At 35.0% G+C, this 22,996-nt stretch overlaps 1 pseudogene; it reads right to left on the bottom strand.

Moving 5' to 3' along the window:
• LOC117181201 overlaps positions 1-22,996 on the bottom strand; it is an 86,533-nt pseudogene that overhangs the window by 23,814 nt on the left and 39,723 nt on the right.

Genomic DNA, 22,996 nt, shown 5'->3' with positions numbered 1-22,996 from the left:
TTATAATTTTATAATTATATACAAAAATCGTTTTAGAAATAGTTGAATTTTAACTCCAGTAATTTCTATTAAAACTTTCATTGAATAGTTGAACTAATCTACAAACAGTTAAATTTTTAATGTTTAAAAATTTTCTAAATTTCAGTCTGAAATAATTTTGTTTAGAGATTGTCCAATTGAAAATCATACATTTAAATTTTGAACGCATTTAATTAATTTATTATTATTAAGTTTTTATAAATAAACTTCCAAGTTTACAATTTTAAATGTGAAGTCTTGTATCTTATCGAGTTGAAAATTATTCTTATGGAATGGTTGAAAATTTTTGAAAATAAAATTTCGAAAGCTTTGAATTTTTATTGATTCCATGGAATTTTCATTGATTACAGTAATTTAATATGATATTTTGAAGGATTTGACAAATTATGGGTATTTTCTAAATTTCAAAGATTGTTAATAATTATATCATGGTTATTTAAAAAACTTCAAGTTACCTTAAAAATCTTTAAAAGATGTCAAGATTTTTGAAAAGATTTTGAAGGTTTCGAAATATTTGAGAGTATTTTAAAAAGTTTTAAGGAATTTTCAATTTATTACAGTAATTTAATATGAGATTTTAAAGGATTTGATACATCTTAGAACATTTTACTAGACTCTAAGGAATTTTCAATTGATTTCAATTATTTAGTATATAATTTTAAAGGATTTAAAATACTTTAAGGTATTTTTAAAATTTGCAAGGAATTTTCGAGAGCTTTGCAAAATTTCAAGAGATTTTAAAGGATTTTAAATATATTAGGATTTTTAAAAAAATTTCAAGGAATTTTCAATTAATTTCAATAATTTAAAGCACTTTCCAAGAACACCAACTATTTTTTACAATTTTTCTGGTTGAAAGTGGAACTGGTTTCTTAAAAATTTATTTTTTTTTTGGTTGACAATTTATGAAACTAGTTCAAAAATTTCTTTTCTGAAAATTTAACCATTTTGCAGAATTTTTTTGGTTTGTTTTGGTTTAAAAATTCATTTCTTTTAACTACAAGAAAATTCATCTTCTTATTCAAATTTTTTTTCACAAAACTAATTGTTTTCCTTAAAAGTTTAACTATTTCTATTAAAAGTTACTCAACTATTAATTAAAATTAATGTTATATTTTATAACTATAATATTAACATTATTAATATATATAGTTACAATAATATTCATACTATATACACCTGAAAAACATAACCTCAAAAACGACCCATGCCTGAAATGAAGAATCACGCGATACATTAAATTCGCCAATTTCTTCCATTTCTTTCAAATGGGGATCGAGATATAAATAGAAGACCACCGAAGTCTTCCGAAGCTTTTAGATCGACAATCATCGTACAGCAGGGAACCGAAGTCGAATCGTGCATTTTCGGCTTACACACGAAGTCACAGTGGTAATCATGCACCTCCTGTTTTGCGGCTCCCAAACGGTAGGTATGGCGGGGGTAAATTTCAGGCTCGATCTGGCAGCCCTGAACTACCTCCAATTTAAATCACTTCTTTATCTTCATTAGAACTGAAGATAGTGCGCTCGCATATTTATTCACAAAAAACGAAGATTTTCAGATCTGTAAGCTACAAATAATTTTTTGGAATATTACTTTTCGGCTGATTAACGTACAACATTTGCACCTTTAAAATTAGACCTTTTTCATTAACCTACAATTTTTTCTTCACATACTTATTCAACGTCAAAGCCAGAGGACTAGAATTTTTTCGCCGATAGTAGGATGCAACGCAGTTTTTCAAATTTCGAAATATGAAATTGCTTATTAATTACAGATGATTTTCACACACATATCACCTTAACAAATAATGATAGCAAGTTGTTTTATGGTTTAAAATGTCCAGTTTTGTAACGTGATTGAAGTACACTTTAAGAAAATGAAATATGCGACCATCCGCGAATAAATGGACCTAATGTGGAAAAGATCTATTTTTATTTTCTTACGTGAATCGATAGGTTCGAGGTTACTCTTTCATTTCCAATAATCAGAATTTGTGTAAGTTCATTACTTTTCTTGTTATTAAGCTACATACATGGACATAATAAGCATACGCGGAGACAGCACGAAAGGCCTGCGAAAACTAAGGACCCTCTCGGGAAGGACGCGACAATCTACTATCGGCGAGAAGACTATAGGCATCTGCCTTTGAAGCTTAACAACTCAGTCAAAAAAAATACTAGCACAACAAAAAAACAGTCATTTAAAAGCTGAAAGTGTTCTGCGTTAATGAGGTTGAAGACGTTTATGTAAAAAAATTTTTGTGCTTAGCAGACTGAAAAATGTAAAAAAGGTAAGAATTTTTGGGTACATTTAAGAACAGATTGCCTGGCAATCAAGCCTGGGTCAAGCTAGAATGAAACGCTAAATCTGGCCGGGGCCTAGCTCGATCGCCGAGCCTGGTCCTGGCTTGACTCTAGGTTATTAGCGATTCCGCTCAGCGCCATTTTATTTTTAGGAAGATTTGTTTTTCTACTATAAAAAATTGATTAAATCTGAAACCATCCAATTAATGCATATCACACATCTTGTTACTCCTTTTTAATATAAACTTGATGAAATTTAAAAAAAAACTTTCATCAAGAACGTCAACTTGAAGCAAAAACTAATCATAGAGTGTCAAGCAGGGAAGCATTTGACGTGCAAAATCTAAAAGGAAAACTTCATTAGCACTATCCACCATGTTCGTCTCATACACGTCCCTCTACTTGCATTTAAAAAATATCAACGAGCAGTTTAAACTAATCTCGAAAATGTATTTTAATTAAAAACACCAAAAACATGACACTGATACTCGCTTGTCGTTCCGTTAGTCACGACGTTCGGATTACTTCGGATGTATTCGGTTCGCATCGCGTCCACAACGGTAACCAATCCCGTTGTCGACGCTACTCATGTGTAGTGCGAAAGAATATCAGAATTGGGAGCACTACTATCTACTATCGGCGAGAACACTATAGGCATCTGCCTTTGAAGCTTAACAACTCAGTCAAAAAAAATGCTAGCGCAACAAAAAAACAGTCATTTAGAAGCTGAAAGTGTTCTAGGTTAAAGAACTTGAAGACGTTTATGTAAAAAAAATTTTGTGCTTAGCAGACTGAAAATTTTTTAAAAAAAGTAGGGATGTTTGGGTACATTTAAGAACAGTCAAGTTTCGAGAATTATTTCTTATACAAGGGGCGATGGAATGAATTTGTAAAAATTCATGAGTATGAGGAAAACAGTTGTGAACCAGTTGCAGTTGAGAAATTTAAAAAATAATAAAAATTGTTGCTTAAAAGTACAAAAATGTGCAACTATAATATCTTCAGTTCTAATACAGATATTAAAGCGATTCAAACTGCAAATTATAATGCATAGGCTCTGTATTTATTTTCAATCGCCCGTAAGGATGTGTTAGCCTTATTTTTTGTGAAAATCGCGATATTTTTAGACATTTTTTTTTGTTGGAAACCAAGCGACAGAAATCAGGGGGGGGGCGTTTTTTTTTACTACCGACCTCTGGTCCCTTTCTTTGACCCGTGACCAGGTGCCATCCAAGCATTCAGAACTAGGGGCCAAAGAATGGCACCAGCGGTCGGCAGTAAAACAAAACAAGGGACCCCCTGCTTTCTGTCACTTGTTTTCCAACAAAAAGAATGTCTAAAAATATCGCGATTTTCATAAAAAAGAAGACTAACACATCCTTCCGGGTGATTGAAAATAAATACAGAGCCTATCAAATCCAGTTTACAGTTTGAATCGCTTTAATATCTGTATTAGAACTGAAGATAATGTAGTTGCACATTTTTGTGCTTTTAAGCAACAATTTTTATTATTTTTTTAATTTCTCAACTGCAACTGCTTCACAACAGTTTTCCTCATACTCATGAATTTTTTCAAATTTTTTCCATCGCCCCTTGTTTTCTCGCCGATAGTAGGAACCGAATACGGATTGGTCGAAGCACGATTTGGGTCACATCCGGTCGAGCGCTGGTAGTGGGGATGTAGTAACGTGATACAGCTGTTGTGAAGAAGTGTAGTGGTACAAATATTACGCGCACCTGTGACGAATTTTACGATATTCAAGCGGTGCGCGCGCTAAAGTGGTATAACAACTTCCGACCCAAAGGCTAGTGGTGGGGGAACATTGTCGCGTCCTTCCATAGAACGTTACTACATCGCCACTACCAGCCCCCGACCGAATGTGCCCGAAAATCATGCTTCAATTAATCCGTAATTGGTTCCTAGATTGTCGCTTCCATCCCTAGATACTCACGGATACGGCGCCTGAAGGTGCAGTGATAAGTGGAGGGGGTGCTTTTCATAAACGCATCCCCACTACTCAAATGCTAGCTTGCAGACTTGGGTACAATCGCCAGCCCTGTAAAATTCACCTTTGACGCATTAGATCCCCTTTTTCGTGGACGGTCACATATGGTAAGTACAATATTTCGCGAAAGAATATTTTAGGAATATTTCGGAATTTAGTGTGAAATGGATACTTTTTTTCTAGCACTTTTTATACGGTGGCTACTCTTAATAAATCCCTTAATATTCATAAGGGATCATTCACAAATTACGTAACGCGTTTTTCTTTTAATTAAATAAAGATAAGCACATAATTTCCGTGAAGTTAACAGTGATACAGCGATATAGAAAAAAGAAAAACGCGTTACGTAATTTGTGAATGATCCCTAAGAGATTATTTCGTGAAATATTGATCCAATTTGATTTTCTTAAAGAGTGCTTCAATCATGTTACAAAACTGGACATTTTAAGCCATAAAACAACCATGTAAAAACATCTGTAATTAGTAAGCAGTTTCATATATCAACTTTCGAAGCGTCTGTGAATTATTTCGAATGTTTAAAGACGTCCAGCTTATTTTGTGAAGCCTTGAAAGTCGATGCACAGAAAAGTGCCTTTAAAACCTTGTTTTTCGGCAGCTTTTACATCAGAGCTATCGTAAAATAATGGTTAGAACACCAATATACATACAGGCGTACGATCAGGTTCTTTATTCGCTGCGTTTTAAATATAGTCGAGCGGGAGGCTTGACGCCGGGGATGATTGTGTGCATTCGATGAGTAGCTTCGAATATCTGCCTTCAAACTCAGCTTTCGAAAAACAAGCTGAACTCGAGAGATGGGTTACTTCAGTTTTCCTCTTCCCTGGCAAAATGTTCAGTTAAATTCGATTACTTTTAATAAATTCGGATGCAGCCGCGGGTTATCAATGGTTATTATTAAATTCATATAATAATTCTCCTTGACAAAGAAAAATTTTCACAGACCCATACCCAGTAAAGTGGAGTTGTCGGGCGGTTCATGCTAAAGGACTTTAGTGATGCTGTAAAAACTAGGGTGACACGTGTATAGACCTCTACTTTACCGAGGTTTTAAAATTAAAAAGCATAGTACATTATTTTTTAATCTAAGTGCAACGGGACATAAGTAGACCAGCCTTACAAGACAATAATAATAATGCATTGTTTTACAACGTAAATCTGTTTCTAACTTTGATTAGAAGGACAAATTCTCCTTTTTTCCCGATCTATACTTTAAGTATTTCAAATTATTCTGAATATTCTGTGTTCGATTTATTCTGAAGAAATCATTATTTATCCGATGATTACTTGGAAGGAAGTGGTTATCACGGAAATTCTTGAAAACTCTGATAACTTTTAGGTCGGCCTCATGGGACAGTGGGACAGTTCGTTCCGAAAAAGATGCTTATTCTGAAACAAAAATAAAAAGAAAAAAAGAAAAGGATTCATGAATATCATTTGAACTATATTCGGAACAACTTATTAAAGATTAGAAAGAAAATAGGACCTTAACCCTTCGTCACACATGTGGGTCGCTTACGACCCAGTCAAATTTTCCCGCTTAAGTATTTCCGAAACCCAATGATTTTGGCATTTAACCTCCCTGTCTAAAAGAACTTCTTGGTAGTGGAAACTGAACTGCAAAGGGACGCTTCAATTGTTTATTATGCTTCCGAGGAAGAAAAATTAGGAATTACACTTGTGCCTTAAACGATCCACATGTGTGACCGCATTAATGTTCCGCAACAATTCGGATGAATACTCATTTGCATGTGTATATCTACGAATTTAGATAATAGAAAAAGGTATGCGATATGTCCATCTAATGATGATGAGAAAGGTCGTATTCTTGAGCGATCTGTGAAAAGACGGTGTTTTAAAAAAATCGCACGAACTTCTGTAAAGATTGCGCTGCTTGAATTATTTACTCGTATATAATTTTTTTCAACGTTTAACCAAATTTCTTATGAAACCTAGATGATTGTATAACATCTAAATATTGATTTTGAACAGAAAAGTGGATTTTTCATTCATTTATTATAAGCATGAAATACAACAAATTACCATATTTTCGAATGTACAAATAAATATAGTTTTTGGAACTAGAAGACATGGGACTATATTTTTCTGACAGTTTCTTGATATTTATTGCAAAGATGCGAATTTTTTAACTAAATTTCCTTGTCCTCAGATTTTGGTGTATATTTAGATTATTATTTTGACAAAAGTTATATATGTAATTCGAAAACCAATTGAAGCAGGTAGCAGAAAATCCGAGCAATACACATACATTTTTACAGATTTTTTTAAAGCTTTTAAGATAGAAAAAAGAAAAACCGGATATAAACAACCCACCTGTGTGACGGAAGCAGAAAAAAAGCTATGTGACAAAGGGTTAAAAATAAAATTGAAATTTACGTGAATTAAAATAAGTTTTAGCCCCTATTCGTGGTTAAATGCATGATGATAATAAGTCTCATAAGAATACTAAAGAATATGGAATTAAAATAATATTTGGTTAGGCAAATTTACATTCAGTGAGTCTCAATAAATTAATACAATTTCAAACTCTAAGATGAAAGGAATTATCTCGGGAAGGATGCAAGATTGAGATGATACTTTAAGGTGTAATGCAAAAAAATCCAAGAACTTACATTAGTTGGGTAGCCTGTAAGAGGTGAAAGAAATGATGAAATAAGAAGATGTATTCCGATCTCACCAGGCTCGTAAGCCGTAGTTACCGCTGAAATTTTACCGCGATTTCGACGGGAGCGGGTGCAGTTTTCCAGCTTAGCATAAATTAGGTAAATTTTTATGACCAATTAAGCCAGAATATTATTATTATAATTACACCATTAGGCCATTTCCCTTTCGGGGTAGGCGTGACTCACTCGATAGGGGAAAGGAGTAGTGTGTGGAAGGGATAGAGATTTTTCAGATTGATCCAGAATTCTCGTGCTATTTAAGTAAATAACACGTTCGTTCCGCAACACTGCTCTGACCCAGGTTGCTGATCAATCTCTCTAGCGATCACCCCAAGCGAAAAACCTCACGAAGTCGTTATGTAAGGTTCCCCACTTGGGTCCATTTGTAGCCAAGGTCTTTGTTTCAATTGCGGTAATTCTACTCTTATCTTTTTCTTGATAAGTCCATGTCTCGCTACCGTATAGTACAGTCGGTACAAATATAGAATTATGTATTGCCATTTTAGCTTTATTTGATGTATTTTTACTTCTGATAAGGGGACCTGCTCTACCAACAACCTTCTTACCTTCATTTATTCGTCTATCTAATTCCTCATCTATCTTCCCGTCCCTAGTAAATAAGCTATGAAGGTATACGAACTTATCAACTTGTTCAATTCTCTCATCATTTAATAAAATATTGCATAGTGTTTTCTCACTCTTTCCTTCGAACATCATAGTTTTTGTTTTATTTGCGTTAATTTTGAGGCCCATGCTCTTCATGCTTGCATCTACTTAATTCAACATTCTTTGTAGGTCTCGATAGACTCTGCCATAACAACCTTATCATCTGCGAACGCTAACCCACGTACCCTTACTGTTTCGAGATCCACACCCTCTTCGTCGAAGAGAGCCATTCTTAAACACTTGTCCATTAATAATATAAATAACCATGAAGACATAACGCATCCTTGTCTAACTCCTTGAATAATATCGAAACAGTCACTCAGTTTCCCATTCACTCTTACACTCGCTTTGCTACCTGTATATATTGTTTTTATAGCTTGTAGGATCCATCCATTGACTCCATACTCTTTCAGGACTTCCCAAAGTTTACTTCTATCTACCTTGTCAAAAGTTTTTTCCAGGTCAACAAATGCACAGAAAACTTTTTTTCCTACTCTCAAACATTTTTCTGTTATTTGCCTTAAGCTAAATATTTGATCCGTTCGATAATTTTGATTAATTATAGATTATAAGATATTTTTATCTGAAATATGGAATCTTCAATGATAAATCAAAAAGAAATTATATGACCCGAGATATCGCTAATAAATCAAATACAATAATCAAATAAAGAAAAAGAGCAGTTATATCACTAGACGTAAATTGAAAATATGTACTTGAATGAAAGATATCCGAAGGCGGATTATTAAATGTGGGATTTTAAGTAAAGTTTAAACTTCGAGGAAAAATTGAATTAATAGTTTTCAGGTTTGCCAACCTCAATAAAAATCAAAGGAAAACAGTATGAATTAAGGGATAAAAAAGTAAGCATACGAGGTGTGTTCAAAAAATAAGGCGACTTTATGATTTTCTCAAAAAATATTCATTTATTCCTCAATATTTATGTTCTCCCCTTCAAAGTAATCCCCCTCAGATATAATACACTTGTGCCAACGCTTTTTCCAATCATCGAAGCACTTCTGATAATCATTTTGTGGTATAACCTTGAGTTCTATCAGCAATGCAGTTTTTATCTCCTCAATCGTTGAAAATCGATGTCCTTTCATGGGTCTCTTCAGTTTTGGGAAAAGAAAAAAGTCACTGAGAGCTAAATCCCGTGAATATCATTATTGGCTTCATTCAACATCTCCTGAGCGATGGTCATGCGATGGATCTTTTGATCAAAATTAAGCAATTTTGGAACAAATTTCGCTAACACACGTCTCATGCCCAAAAGGTCCGGAAAGATAGCAGGGCATGAGCCAACCGATATGCCAACATCTTCAGCAACTTCTCTGATGGTAATTCATCGATTTTTCAACACCATTTCTTCCACTGTTTGAACGTTTTCATCTGTTGTTGACGTACTGGGACGTCCAGGGCGAGGTTCGTCTTCGACATCCTCTCGGCCTTCTTGGAACAGCTTGTGCCACTTATACACATTTTTCTTACTCAAAGTAGACTCACCGTATGCAACTGTCAACATTTCAAGAGTTTTAGAGCACTGGATTCCATTTTTGACACAAAATTTAATGCAAACTCTTTGCTCTATTTTTTTCGAAAGAAGAAAATCGATGAGCACACCAAACCCTTCTAACCTTTTACGCCTCTGCCAGAAAAACACCACGAGCTATATAGTCAAAACTGCGAACATATGATCGTGACGAGTGTACCAACACAACAAAACAAAAAATTTAAAACTTGAAGTACGTAACACGCGAAAATTGAAAAGTCGCCTTACTTTTTGAACACACCTCGTACATAGAAAAATAAAATAAAGAATGCAACAATCATTATGAATACCAATAATCTTAGAATTATATGAGAGTACTGAAGAAACAGTACCCTAACGATTATGAATTATTTTAATAGCGAGGCAATTTTATATTTAACAGAGTTACTGAAAGATTAATATTTATAAGTTTATTAAGGGTAATCTTATTAAAAAGTTAAACACTTTCCTATCCGAAATATTGAAAGGAGAAATTTCTCAACAGGTTAGTTCTCCGATTTCTTTTAAACGTCGTACGTTTACATATTTTGATGTGCTGATTACGAATATAATAGTGAAAATTAGGGATATGGCGAAACCCTAAAAAAATTCCAGGAAAATCATGTTTTTTTGTGTTTATTTTAGCCAATACATAAAATTTCGCAAGATGTTCTAAACAGAAGTTGTAGATCTCATTAAGATATATCCTTTTTTAATATAAATTTTTGTACGAGTGACAGTTCACGAGAAAATTAGTAACACATCGATTTCCATGAAAAAACCTCTCATAACAATAAGCGTCAGGTCTTTCTTTACCGTCCGCGATCATAGTACTTCCGAGTATGTGTTTCTCACAATCATTAATCATTGATAAGAATTATTGGAATTGAATCGATTGTTCATTACTTCCTGAATTTTGACATCGCTAAACTTTCATAGTAACGAAGGCATTGGTACAATGGACCTGATGAAGAAATGGAAGACGACAACCGAAGCGAAAGCGAAGGAGATTATTCTCCGAACAATGGAGTCACTGAAAGAAAAGTGAAGCTCCCACCAATTATCATCACGCAGCAAATCGAGAATTATTCTCAGTGCATAAGAGGAATCGTGGCTACATCTACAACAAAGGAGACTAAAATAGATTATTCTCCGTATAAACTCAGTATCCGGTATTCAACTCTGGTGGATTATCTGGCACTACAAGACGAACTGAAGAAGGAAAAAATGAAAATGAGAGAATATCGATTTTCAACAAGCATAAGTCTATCCCTCTGCCCTACAAAAACCCAGTATTCCTGCTCACCTTTGACAAGGACCTGGATATGAAAAAGTGTGGGACATTAAACATATCTGCTCAGTGAAAGTGAAGTGGGAAAAATATAAAAACTCTAGGCAAGTAACGCAATGTCATAACTGTCAGTCCTTTAGACATGGTACGCTATAGTGCCAAAATAAACCAAAGTGCGTGAAGTGTGATAAAGGCCACTTGACTGCTAAATGTGATAAAACTAATGATATCCCGCCAAAGTGTTGCAATTGTGGTGATGCTCACCCAGCAAATTACTCAAAATGCCCCAAGTATCTGGAGCACCTGGAAAAAGTACAGAAGAAAAGGTCTTTTAACAAAATAAAAACTGGCCAGTTGGGGACCGCAAAGAAAAGCTGCAGAATAATTGTTCGTTTTTTGTGAATAAATATGCGACCGCACTATCTTCAGTTCTAATGAAGATAATCAAGTGATTTAAATTGGAGGCAGTTAGTTGAACTATCTGTAATAATTTACAATTTGAAGGAAGTATGTGCTTCTTGTTGTCTTCGTACAAATTACGATATTTGAAGTCAGCTTTTTATATAGGAAACCAAGTGCGAGAGCCCAGGGTGGTGCCGTTTTTTCAGGGGATCGTCCTCGGTTGTCCTCGGCCCGACCTACCCAACTTGTGCATCCGAACCTCTCTCTGGCCTTCAAGCCCTTTCCCTGTATTGAGGAAAACCGAGGCCGATCCCCCGAAAAACGGTACCACGCTGGGCTCTCGCACTTGCTGTTCTATATAAAAAACTGACTTCAAATATCGCAATTTATACGAAGACAACAAGAAGCACATACTTCCTTCAAATTGTAAATTATTACAGATAGTTCAAATTTTTCCTATTATTTTTTCAATAAAAAACTATGCTTCAAAGTTCACTGCTTTTAAAAGCTATCAAATTTCCTCACTTTTCATCGTATTTTCAGATCTGTAAGCTAGAAATAATTTTAGGAATATTAATTTTCGGCTAATTAACGTACAACATTTGCACCTTTAAAATGGTACCTCTTTCATTAACCTACCATTTTTTCTTCACATACTTATTCAACGTCAAAGCCAGAGGACTTGAATTTTCTCGCCGATAGTAGGTAAGATGCTGAGGCTCGTACGAACTTTAAATTCTAAGCTTTTAAATTGTAAAAATAGTGCGAAACAACTGCTAGTTATTCATCAGGTTATGAATGATGGGCGATAGAGACAATATTTCTACTCTCATTATGGGCCATTGGAATACCAATGGCATAACTAATAATCAATCTGAACTTAAACCATTTATAACTGATCATCAGATTGGAGTTATGTTAATAAATGAAACGAACTTAAAGGAAAAGAAAATGTTTAAAATGCCAGGCTATACTTGTATCAGAAAGGATAGAAATACAAGGGATTGTTGGTATTATGCTGGAAGATAGCACTGCGATAATCTCAGTATACAAGGCTCCGCAGTATAAGCTATACTTGCAGGATTTAAGTAGTATTTTTAAAGAATCAAATAAAATTCTTGCATATGGAGATTTAAATGCTAACAACACGGTTTGGAACTGCAGAACTAACAATGCTAATGGTAGAATCATTCATGACTATGCCCTTAAACACCTGCTTAATATTATTTATCCAGATTCTCGTACATTATTTCCATATAATAGCACACTACCTAGCACAGTGGATATAGGGCTTGCAAAAAATATTACATGGAATATAATGACTGATGTGACAGAAGAACTAAACTTTGATTATCCACCAGTCCTGATTGTGTCATCTAATATTAAAACCATTAATGATAATGAGAGAACTTATCCTAATTATAATGAAGCAAATTCGGATAAGTTTAAACAAGTTATAAACAAAAATCTCATACTATGAGTAGGGATATTGCCTCTAAGGACCAAATCAAAAGAGCTATTGGCGATCTCGTTGGTGTCATTCTATCAGCTAAAGAAAAGTCAATTCCACAACATAAATTCAATTACAATAGCTCTATTCAATAAATACCTGAAAATGCTAAGGAATTAATTAATTTAAGATTTTACCTTACAAAAATCGCTCAAAGAACTAAGAGCAAGGAAATTAATAAAATTAAAAATAAATTAACTAACCAAATTAACAAATATATTATTAAAAACAGTAACGAGAATTGGTCGAATAAATTAGAGAATTTAGAAATCAAAGATAACTCATTGTGGAAAATGACAAAGTACCTTACAAAGAAAAATAATAATATAATTTCTATATTACATGCTCTTAATGGACTAGCTATCAGCAATGAAGACAGAGTTCAGGAAATCGCAAGCAATTTTGAAAAAGTTTATTTTTTAACTGAAAATCTGGGGGATGATGAGACTGAGGGGATCGGTAACAGAATCTACCATAAAGTTAAGCATAAAAATGTAGATGTGGATTACGTTGATACAGTCACATCTGTGGAGAACTATCCAGGAAAGAAGCATTGCACACGATCAGTCGATTTCGCCGGAAACTCTTCCAGACCGCTTGTCTTTGTCTAGAAAGGTCTGCATGATTGCGACAAATTACAGTAAAATTATCATGGATCCTCGGAATGATCCACAGAGGACATCCATACAACAATTGGTTGGAAATATGTTCCGATAATAAAAGAGATCAGGCTAATCAAGTCGACATATTGATCACTGAATTTAATTAACATTTTCAATCGAAATATATTAAAATATATTCTCCTATGATACAAATAAAAAAATTGATCAATAAAAACATTATAAAAAATACTAGAAAATTATGCTCCTCAAAATAATTCAACTTTTCCGTGGTGAAGTTCGTGATTAGATACCAAGCCGAAAGAAACATTTTATCTGTGATAAATCACAGAGATGCCTTCCGGCTTCACATGAGACGTTAGAAAGAGGTATAAGTTTAACCCACATTATTTCTGCGACAAGGCACAGGGATACCTTTCAGATCTATCAAGCTAGCACCTCCACAAACGAAATTCCCAAATTTCTTTGTATGAGAATTTTGGGCTTTTTTTGCCGATTTCTGAGATCGGCTGCTTTTAATAAAAATTCAAATTTTGAAAGAAGGTGCTGACTTGAATCAAGCAAGCATCTCCACTATATAAAAATTAAAAGAAAAAAATCAAACACGTCAGAATGTTGGGCTTTTTTTGGGCTCTTGAACGCACTAACAACCAATTTCCAAAAAACACTTCTACTAAAAATAAAACTACCTCCTATGTTAAAACTCAAATTCAGAAAAAACAAAGAACACCAGAATTTTGGGCTTATTTTGGACTTCCGAATGCACAAAAAAAATCCAAAAACTACCTTCATTTTCAAAAAACCAACCCCTTGCGAAAAATAAAATTTACAAAACACAAAATGCACCGGATTTTATGTTTATTTTGGATTCTCGAATTCACCACACAAAAATTCAGAAAAATCACCACTATGTACAAAAACACCAACCCAATAATAGAGACTTAAATCTTGATGTTGGCATTTTTGAAAAGCCGAAAAATCAGAGACTCCATTGAGGCAAGAAAATTCGATGAAAGATTTGTTTTAAAGTTATATATACGCGGTAGAGCGGGGTTCGTTTTAGACTTTAAAGGGTGGAGCCCAAAAATCGGAGTGGGAATTTTCGAAGAGCGCAAAAATGAGAGACTACATTGACACTATAAAATTCTCAAAAAGATTATTTTTTGACAAAGTCATATTTACGTGGTAGAAAGGGGTTAATTTTAGTCGTAAAGTGTTGTAGTCCAACAGTCGCAGTGAGTATTTTCGAGAAGCCCAAAAATCAGAGACTCCATTGATAATAGAAAATCCTAAAAAATATTATTTTTTGATAAAGTCATATATAAAGGGTTTTTCAATAGGAACGCTACAAAAGTAGACCGATAGTGACAGCAAACGACGCAATTTTTTTCCCGCTCTTTTGGCATTTCTCTTCAGTAAGGTTTGCCATTTAATTAATTTATGGTCGTCATAATCGTCCTGCCAGATCAACAATTGAGCGTCTAGTGAAAAAATTTGAATCCGCAGGTACAGTGCAAAATTTTCCCGTGCCAGTGAGACAAAGAAGTGTCCGTAGTGTCGAGAATATTGCTGCCGCTAGCGCATTAGTTGAGGAAGACCCAAATCAGTCTCTCAGACGTTGTTCTCAAGCGTTGAGCTTATCTGTGACGTCGTTGGCGCTTGACCACCAGAAGCGACGTATGTTCGTCAATTGGGCTGAGCAACAACTTAAAAATGATCCGAATGTTCATCGAAAAATCATCTTCAGCGATGAGGCTCATTTCTGGCTGAATGGCTTCGTCAATAAGCAAAATATGCGTTATTGGTCAGGCAGCAATCCACACGAACTCCATGAGTCAACATTATATCCCGAAAAAATTACGGTTTGGTGCGGTTTATGGGCCGGCGGCGTCATTGGGCCGTAATTCTTCCGTAATGATCAAGACCGGCACGTTACTGTGAATGGGAAACGCTACCGCTCAATGATAACCGAATATTTTTGGCCCGAATTGGATGATATGGACTTGGACAATATGTGGTTTCAACAGGACGGCGCCACAAGCCAGCGACGATTGATGATCTTCGTACGAATATCGAACGTGAAATTGCAGCAGTATCGACCGAATTATGCTTGAAAACCCCTCGAAAATTGGGTTCAGCGTCTGGACTTCTGCAAGCGTGCCCGTGGTGGCCATGCAAAAAAAATCGAGTTCCATACATAATGGCATCGAATGTACTTTCACATGAATAAAGAATTTCATTTATATCCAAAACCGTTTTTGTTTTATTTAAAAAAACTTTTGAAGCGCTCTTATTGAAAAACCCTTTACGTAGTAGAGAAGGGTTGATTTTATACGTTTAGGGTTGAAGGCCAAAAATTGAAGTGGGTTGTTGCGAAAAGCCCAAAAATCAGAGAATCGATTGACGCTAGAAAATTCTCTACAAGATTTTTTTAAACATTCATATCTATGTGATAGAGAGGGGTTTATTTTAGACGTTAAGTGTTAGAGTCTAAAAACCGGAGTGGATATTTTCAAGGAACCCAAAAATCGAAGACTCGATTGACACTAGAAAATTTGAAAAAATATTATTTTTGTCAAAGTCTTATATACGTGGTAGAGAAGGGATGATATTATATGTTAAGGGTTGAAGACCAAAAATTAGAGTGGGTATTTTCGAGGAGCCCAAAAATCGAAGGCTCCAACCCAGAACGGCTAAAATCAACGTTTCTCCACCACGTATGTATGACTTTATCAAAAAATAATATTATGGAAAATTTTCCAGTGTCAGTAGAGTCTCTGATTTTTGGGCTCCTCGCAACTACCCACTCTGATTTTTGGGCTTCAACCCTTAACGTACAAAATCAAACCTTCTCTACCACGTATATATGAAATTGTCAAAAAATAATCTTTTTGAGAATTTACCAGTGTCAATGGAATCTCCGATTTTCGAGCTCCTCGAAAATACTTACTCCGATTTTTGTTCTCCAAAACTCTGCGTTAAAAAACAGTCCCTTGTTAACAATCCGAAATGATTTTGTCCAAACCAATCTTTTTCGGAATAATACAGTGTTACTAAAATGCCTGATATTTTTCGAATTTTTTGGTGCAAATGGAGTCCAAAATAAACCCAAAATCTGGTGCCTTTTGTGTTTAGAAAAATTTATCTTTCGTAAGGGGGTTGTTTTTTGAAAATGGGGGTAGTTTTTGGATTTTTTCCATGCATTCTGGAGCCCAAAATAGCCCAAAATTCTGGTGTTCTTACTTTTTCTGAATTTGAGTTTTACATAGGGGGTAGTTGTATTTTTAGTAGGGGTGGTTCTTGGAAATTGGTTGTTGGTGCGTTAAAGAGCCGAAAAGAACCCAAAATTCCGACGTGTTTGATTTTTTTCTTTTAATTTTTATATAGTGGAGGTGCTCGTTTGATTCAAGTCAGCACTACACTCAAAATTTGAATTTTCATCAATAATAGCGGAGCCCAAGAATCGGCAATACAACCCTCACGAAACGTTCAATCAGGGTAAGTGTTTGGCCAACATTATGACTGTGACTAGTCAAAGGAGTGTCTTCCCGTCCTCTCATGAGACGTTCGAGAACGTATGGGCTTGATTAACATTATTTCTGCGACAAGTCGATTAATTACAGCCCCCCCCCCATGAGATGTTGGAAAAGAGTATGGGTTTGACCAACATCATTTCTGTAACAAGTCACAGGGGTGCTTTACTACACCCCGGAAACGATAAAAAAGGTAAGTGTTTGACTAAGATTATATCCGTGAACAGTCACGTAAGGATGTCGCTTAGGTGTACCACTAATTTTTTCGGAAACTATCACTCATGGAAAAAAATGCATACAACAAAATATTTTTCATGAAAATCGCCTATTCACAAATTTTTAGTATTATATTCGTAATCAGTTCATCAAAATACATACTCATATTGAGTTTGAAGGATATCGGAGAATTTACGTTTACGGAACGGCACCCCATTATAATTAATATGACAGAAATATTGAGAATATTATACTTACAAGTTAAATTAAATCTTCTCTCCAACTCCTTTATTTAATTTAATATATTTAGATAGAAGCCTGAAGAAAAAACGATAATTATTTTAAACAAAGAAATTGTTACTGGAAAACTCAAAATTAGTACACAAATTTTTTGTATTAGCAATAAAATAACTTACTTGATTATAAAAGTCGAAATGATGTTGACTTTTTCCTGTCCTCAAAGAAAACCTAAATAGAAAAAATGTGGAACAAAAATATTTTTAAAGTATAAATGTATATAATATGAAAAATTAATTAAATTGAACCTCAATCTTGTTTATTTTATAATTTCATATAAAACCGAGTTGCACGGGGAGGGCACGTGAAACAAAAACACTACCATGTGTCTAAGATTTGTTTGTCTTCTTTGAATCATAAATTGATTTGTAATAAACAAAACAATCATATGATCTCAGTGATATTCTTCTTAGCAGAATCGAAGATACTGTTTATTGTATTAATTTTTTGACTTAGTTGTTTCAATAGAGGTCAGACTCTCAGACATGTGTATTCTCGCGAGATCGGGTGCATTAGACGAATATTTTTTCATTTCCATTCTCACCAGATTGTGATGGGAGGAGCAGATAGTACATGAAAAAATGTTCAAATAAGTGACAAGATAACAATTAACAATAGAATCCACTAAATTTCTTACCTTCAATATCTTTTCGAATGTATCGTTTATATGTAATTTCTGCTGGCTTCAATATTCTGGTCCTTCTTACTTTCATTATTCTTTACTTAGAAATCTTATTATTTTAATTTTGTCAACAAATTTAATCATATAATTTCAATTCATTGTATAAGTACTCAAATTCTTTATTTTCTACAATTATCTTAGTTTTCTGTTCTTCATTACTTATTTCACTCTAATAGTTGTTTCACTTTTTGAGTTTATTTTATTAGTTTCCTTATACATTCTATTTGTTATCTATTGCACTCATTTTCCATCTATTTGTTGATCGAATTAGACAAATTAAGAAACACGAGAAAGACAATGTCAGTACAACGATTTCAAGATATATGGTTTACAATCTTTTAACAGGCAATCGTCTTTTACGAATCTTTTAAATAGTACTCAAATGTCCATGTTTTAGATGGTGTTTATTGAATATCCATTTTACAATACGATATACTTAATGGATGTTCATAACATCTAAGAAAATTCAGGCTATTTGGGTTCGATTTTAGAGATTCGCAAAAGTGATAGATGACATATCCGAACTGCAGATACGCTTTATGTCATTTGCACGCATCGCTATCTCCCAAAGGTTTATTCAAGTAAATGGCAGAGTATTTTTATTAATTCGTCAAGAGAAAACTCTTTTTTAAACGAGATGGTCAACGGCCCGAAAACGTTTTAAGTACTTAAGCAGGAAACACATTTATTTTAACGTGTTGCAAGAAACTTTCTTCCTTATTTCCGTTAAATATTTAGTTTACCCTTGTTTTCGTATCAGAAAAACAATTTTCGGGTTAAAGCTATACCACGGGGTTCGCATACAGCACCTTGACCATGCCGTCGAGGGTCTAATTGTTTCGGACGAGTCGAGCGCTGGCGTCACAGTCTTCTTCAACAAGACTCAAGACTTGCACTGCGAACCCTCTGTAGTAACCAGCATCACGATACATTGGGAAGAGAAAGAGAGATATAGGAAAAGGAAAAGAACGGAAATACAGTGCAGGATTACATATAATGGAAACCAGAATTCAAATTCCATCAATTTAGAATTCATTCATTTCGAATTTATCTGTGTTATTAAAAATAATTCATTGGATGTATTTAAGCAATAAATTATTTTTTCGTTAGAAAAACTTGTTGGCCATGAAAAGGATCGATTGTTCTTTGCTGTCTCCTACTTGATACGGCGGTCCTCATTAGGGATAGAGATACGAAGGAATAATTTATTGATTAAATTCAATGAATTATTTTTTATAACACAGTTAAATTCCAAATGAATGAACTTAAAGTTCATAGAATTTTAATTTCCGTTTCCATAATATTTAGAACTGCACTATATTTCCTTTCTCTTCCTTTTCCCAGTGTCTCTCTTTCTCTTCCTTTTATATCGTGATTATGGGTACTACAGAGAGTTAGCATTGCAAGCAAACATTGCGTCTTGTTGAAGAAGACTGTACTGTCAGCGCCCGACTCGGCCGAAAAAATAGTCCTCCCGACGTCAAGGTCAAGGGGCTGGATGCAAACCCCGTTGTAGCTTTTACCCCAATTTTCTAAAGATTTTTTACCACGCAATTAAATTCCCCGATAACAGGTCATACTTCCCTGGTTATGCTCGGAGAGCCTGAATTTAATATCACCGTCACTCACAACACCGACACCAAATGCAGGTTTGACTGTATAAGCATCGTATACGGTTGTATCTTCGTTAATTGATGGTGCTAGTAGGAGGAGCAAAGCGATCTCGCTCACGTTTGGTTTTTCGGCGATAAAATTAAGCGACGTCAGCATTTCAACTAGTCTAATGTTAAAAGTAGAGCTAAGGCCCTCTCAACACGAGCTTTAAAGTACAGGTTTATTCCTCGCAAACGTTAAAACATTATATCTCGACTCGCTCCTTCCAATCATTGAACCTGCGAATCTTTTATCTTTGAATATTTCACTGTTTAAAACTTGAAACACTTTTGAAACATTTGGAGGCATAAGTAACCTCAATTTCGCTATTGCGAAGGGTTTGTTATCGGCTCTACCGTTTACACTTGAGATTTCTGAGAATATTTGTGCGTGAAGTCAAAACTATTGTAATTATTCCAAAATTATTAACTTAAAAGATTATATTTAACAATCTTTATTGATCTATGTCATTCCTGGATTCTGAATATTAAACCTTGTCGGATTGTTCTCAGATTATCAATACGAACCTTTTTATGTCTGCCGCGTCTACCACGAGCTCCATTATGTTATAAACAAAGGTTATACTCACCACAATTGATAATTTACATCCCTACTCTATGAAAAGTGAGGAATTTTCCACGAGCATTACTTTTGTACCCGTAGTGAGTGAAATCGATTTTTAATCGTATTTCATGTTTCATGTTTCATATTTCTAAGAGCTTCCATACTTTAAACATTCCTATTAAGTGCTTAAAATCAACTTACCTGTTTTTGCGATGCCTAGTTACAGGGTCTGGCCTCGCTCCGACTGAGTAGGCTCGGGTTTGTCTGGCCTGAAAATCTTCACCAGGTGCCAAGAAGCTGGTTATTTTATCCAGATGGTATTCGGAAAACCTCAGATCCGTACCTGGTGTCCCCGAATTTGAAGGATCCATATGGACGTATCCAGCGTCTCCGAGGGGTGCCATTGGGACGTAATCATCTGGTGGAAGAGTGATCGTCTCCCCAACCAACGACGAGGCACGAGAATGCAAATGAGCTATCATGGCTGGGCTCATTGGCATATAGCCTCCTCCACCAAGACTGGGACTCGAACCGCAAGGGCTGCATGTATCCACGCACGAACTCTGCTGTCAAATTTGGTTCGATTAAACTTTCTTAAGATGGCTGGGGAAATCTGAGGGAATTCTGAGTTAAATGTGTGAGAGAGACAAACTTATAATAAGCACGTCTCAAAGGGTGAAGCTGGTTAGTGAAAAAATCGTTCGTAGCAGAGTTACTAAGTAGATTAGTATTAAAGAATAAGTAGAAGTAACGATTTTTCGAATATATCTCGGAAAATACAAAAAATGTCAGAAAAGTTTTTAAACAAAAGTTGTAGATCTAATCAAAATATACATTTTTGATTCAGTACGCTTTTTCTCCCAGATTAATAGTAGCTGCGAAAATCGCTAGTGAAACTACTAAGTGCAACAGACTTGAGTCGTTGGAAAGGGGTGGCATTTTACCAGCATTATTTCCACAGAAGGGCCGAACACTTCAATCTGAGATGAAATGAGTATGGAATAAAAAAAAAATTATTATCGGTTTCCCATGGTTTAAATGATGGTAATCAAATTTTCCGGTATTTTCACTATCATATTCGTAATCAGCGCGTTAAACTGTATAGGTATGCAGAGTTTCAAATTAATCGGAGATGAGCGTTTTTCAGAAGTTCAACCTTAAATTCAAAAGCATGCTCATGGCAATATAAACTTCGTTGTTTCAAATAGTTTAAAGTCAATTTTTATGGTGAACCTAGTGGTTGCCGCGAGTACTATAATCAATTTTATAAATTTAAATAGTAAACCTGCATATCTGCACAGATTTTCAACGATTTTGCGTATAAATTAAAAGTCTGCAGACCTAACCATTCCACGATCTTTAACTTTTTTCTGTTTGATAATATTCTTTAAAATCTGATACATAATTGATTAAGAAAATTCCTACTGACTTACTAGTAGTTTCAAATGAACAATAAAATTTTCTTCTCGCAACGTTGCTTTGAATTGACTATTTCGTCAATGAATCATGAAATAATAAAAATATCTTGACAAAAATCGATATCACTCCAAAATTAAACAATATTTCCCAAACAAAAATAATAAGATATTTTCCAGAAAGAGGCTTTCTTCGCCATTTCTGAGCAAAGCTAATGCAGTTATCGCAAAAAAGATGTATAAAGGTGGATATCAAAGAGAAATATCACCTGCGAAAAAGAATTGGAGATAAAATTGAACGAGTATTGTTGCTGATTGCTCGGCCAAGGTGCGTAGTCGCCGCTATTCTCCGCAGACATGACGGGCTTATCAGGAGTCAAGGAGTGACCGTATCTTTCTGAAGTTATCCCCTCCTCCATGATGTTCTCGATGACACCGTCATCCATAGAGAGCAATGATCCTGCTGAATCTGTAGAGCAAGTTCCTGAAGCTGGACTTATGGGCAACGAGGTTACCGGCGGGGAATAGGAAATTCCCCTGCCGTAGATGGAATGCGGCCTTGGCGCGTGCAAGCCAAGATGATTCGCTCTCGGATATCCCAGGACAGGAGGAATTGGATGACCTTCACTGGTGGTTCGAGTTCGCGATGGTAAACTGTCGCATCTTTCCCTTCCGCTTGTGCCTGCAAATTTATTAATCAGTAAATCTCGACAGAACTGGTGTAAAGTGTTATAAGCCAATACCATTGTCCCAGCAGAAAAAGTCGTTTTGTTAGTCTCATATTGTAGTCTCTGACACCTGGCTTTCGCCAAATTATCCTTCTAGTCTTGTTGCCCTCGACCACTAAATGCCCTTCCGTAAAGATAGTGTTGAGAGAAGAGAATATGGAGCCTGTCTGTACACCCATGATAGCCTTTAAGAGTATTAGGGTAATATTGAGTGCTACAGCTACTCATCCTACTTTAGAGAATATTTTTTTTGAAGTATTATCGCCATGCGACAGTTCATCGCGAGAGGAGATCTCAAAACCCACCACATTGATTTTTCTAGTATGGATATTGACTTGATGATAGTAGATGATTTGAACAAGGTGCTTTAGCTCTCTCGACACGATCTTTCTTTCACTTCTAACTATAACCGCATTAATATAAATACTAATTCGCTCATAACCTACTTCCCAATACAAACCTAATTTCTATACGCAATCTGCCTGGCAGAGATGAGTCGGATTTCCGTACGATTGGAAACCTTGGACCACTCTCAAAATCATAAATTTGATGAAAAGATGTAATAATAAACGAATATTAGCTACAAAAACGAAAAATATAGTCATCAAAGCTGAATTTCTTAAACTGAGAAATTTAGTCCAAACAAAAATTACAAACGCATGTGATAAATACAATTACAATTCTATAATAAACAAAAATTAAAAAGAAGATATTTGACTTTCATTAAAAAGACTTGGTGTAATTCCTTTAAAAGATGAGCTGACTGTAATTTTTCGCCTGACCACCTGTTAAAAACCATCTTGACGCTGCCACGCAACCTCTTAGTTTACCC

The sequence above is a fragment of the Belonocnema kinseyi genome, chromosome 10 (assembly GCF_010883055.1).
Source record: "Belonocnema kinseyi isolate 2016_QV_RU_SX_M_011 chromosome 10, B_treatae_v1, whole genome shotgun sequence".
In the NCBI taxonomy this organism is placed as follows: Eukaryota; Metazoa; Arthropoda; class Insecta; order Hymenoptera; family Cynipidae; genus Belonocnema; species Belonocnema kinseyi.
The sequence above is the reverse complement of the archived record's forward strand: the minus strand, read 5'-3'. Positions and strand labels throughout refer to the sequence as shown.